This window comes from Penaeus monodon, chromosome 14, assembly GCF_015228065.2.
Source record: "Penaeus monodon isolate SGIC_2016 chromosome 14, NSTDA_Pmon_1, whole genome shotgun sequence".
NCBI classification, from domain to species: Eukaryota; Metazoa; Arthropoda; class Malacostraca; order Decapoda; family Penaeidae; genus Penaeus; species Penaeus monodon.
The window spans coordinates 3,355,739-3,358,238 of NC_051399.1; the positions used below are offsets into that span (position 1 = coordinate 3,355,739).

At 37.6% G+C, this 2,500-nt stretch overlaps 1 protein-coding gene across 1 annotated transcript in view; it reads left to right on the forward strand.

The window, feature by feature from the left end:
- Positions 1-2,500, forward strand: part of LOC119580797 (blastoderm-specific protein 25D-like) — a 49,370-nt gene that overhangs the window by 312 nt on the left and 46,558 nt on the right. The window lies entirely within an intron of this gene.

Consider the following 2,500-nt stretch of genomic DNA (forward strand, 5'->3'; position numbering starts at 1 on the left):
GAAAGTGAAAGTGGGAAATGGGGCCTTAGTTTTTTTTGTTTTTTTTCGCGTGTGAGGACGAGGGCGGGTCATTTAGCTCTTCTCTCGGGGCTGTCCGTTCGCTCGCTTGGAAACGTCGAGGGAGGGAGAGACACTCGAGAGCATTATATAACGCTGGAATATCGCGAGGCGGTATGAGCTTACACACCACCTAACGGGATAATAGGATTAGTGTTTCTCTCAGTCTCGGGGGGAGTTTCGATATCCAGGGAATTATGAATGGTGTTGCAGCCTTGACAGAGCTTCGTTGTGTGTGATAGTCTAGGTTTTTTTTTTTTTTTTTTTTTTTTTTTTTTTTTTTTTTTTTTTTTTAAGGGCAAATTAGGAATGTGTGTGTATATATATCATTTTCAAAAGGTGTAAAATTTTGCATTTATGTCAACCAGGATGACAGTAAAAAGAAAAAGTGTGTGGAGTGGTTACCTTGACAAAAACTAAGACACTTTTCCCCTGAGGCACATTTCTACATTGTGGTAATTGTTTACAAAGTGACTGTATGCCTCAGAGACCAAGCCCCATTTACTTTTACCAGTAAATTTGGGGGCGTGCCTGAAGATCCACAATTATTGCTTGATGAGCCTGAAACTTTCTTAAACAAAAGGCTTTGCCAGATCACTATATTTCCTGTATTTGAAATACAGAAATACAGTATAAGTACAGTGTCTTTTTTAAAGAGTGACAATGATTGACCATGACTTTACAACCTACATGCAGGTAAGTTGTTCACTGTGAGGTGAGGTAAGGCTGGACTTTGTCTCTGTACAGAATTTGCTAAGACCTATTTTCTTTATTTGTGATGTTATTTTTTACTTACACAGATTATTTCATATATTATTGATTGTAGTTTTCCCTCACTTTATGACAGTGCCCTAGATTTTCCTCAATCTTAGTGACAGACAGGCAGTGTAAACAGTGGTTACGTCTAAGCTAGAGCCACATCAAGTGATCCCAGAAAACACCAACAGTCTTCTATGTATATTCTGGCAATATAGAGCTTGAACTGGTCCTCTATTTGATTATAATTAACTAATTCTACTGTTTTCCTATAATCAGAATAATAAAAGTTTGTTGACCTGTGAATATAGTACAAGTCTGTGAACTTTGAAAAATGACAGTAATCTGTACGGTATAGATGCACTATCTAAGGCAAAATGAAGATTATATTCTTGTAGAGGAGAAAAAGTTATAGTCATTGGTAGAATGAATAATAAAGACCCAAAAGGTAACATTACAAAGAAAGACAATGATCGTAGAAAGTGCCACTCACAGCCTAAGTCTACTTGGCGCTCCCAAGTTTGAGCTCGATCTTGCCGTGCATACTCAGGTTGGTGTTGGTGGGCATCTTCACCTTGGTATGCACAGCAAGATAGAGCTGAAACTTGGGAGCACTGAGTGGCGTGGGGATTTCCACAATCTTTTTCCTTTATTTGTGGCATTACCATTTGTGTCTGCAGATTATTTTCTGTACCAATGACCACAACTTATAGTCTTCAACAAGAATGTCATCTTCAATTTACCATAACTTAGTGCATCCATATCGTAAAGAGTAACCAGCTCGGATTGTTTTTATACCTAATAGTGTATTGTATTCCAGCAGGTATTGTGCACTGAAAGATATTAGCACTTTCTTTAATCTTTATTAATCTCTTCTTCTTCTTCCTCTTCTTCTCATCTTTTCTTTTCTTTTCTCCAAGAAAGCTTAGCAATGTACTAAGTTTATAATGATTTTAACCCTAAAGTCCAATTTGCCATAACTGTGGCAGGCCTATCAAAAACTAGCAGGATTTTGGCCAATGACTTTTTCATTGTGAATGAGACTTGCATAGTGTCCTCTAAAATATGTGGTTATGTTTGGTGTTTCCTTCAACCACACCTATGATATAAACCCTCATACCCTCACTCCCCTGTAGTGTCTCCTCTGCCTGAGCCATTAGTAGTTGTGTCTTCCCCTTTCTGTCTTAATGTGTATAAAATGTCATGAGGTTGAGGTAGTAATGCTGGTGCTGTATGGCATATTTCATCATGCCAAACCCTAGGTCTTTTCCTCCACCCACCTTCCTCCTCCACACAGCATGCTGTTTTGAAAGTCTGGTGAAGAGGTACAAACTATCAAACATATCATGGACAGCTGGCCACTCTCACCCAGCATTACAATTAATGAACTGTTAACCCCTTGCCGACGGGTGGCATGTACGTACATGCCATGGCATGGCTGGACTATCTGCCGGGGGCATGTACGTAAATGCCATGGCGTATGTATGGACATGCCATGAGTTTTTTTTTTTTTTTTTTTTTTTTTTTTTTTTTACAGTCACGGCAAAATATTATTTTTCTGCCACGGAAAGTGATTAAGTCGTTTTTAACACTTTCTCATTTTTACTCTACAAAAAAAAAAAAAAAAAAAAAAAAAATAATAATAATAATAATAATAATAATAATAATAATCTACGATTTCAACTCC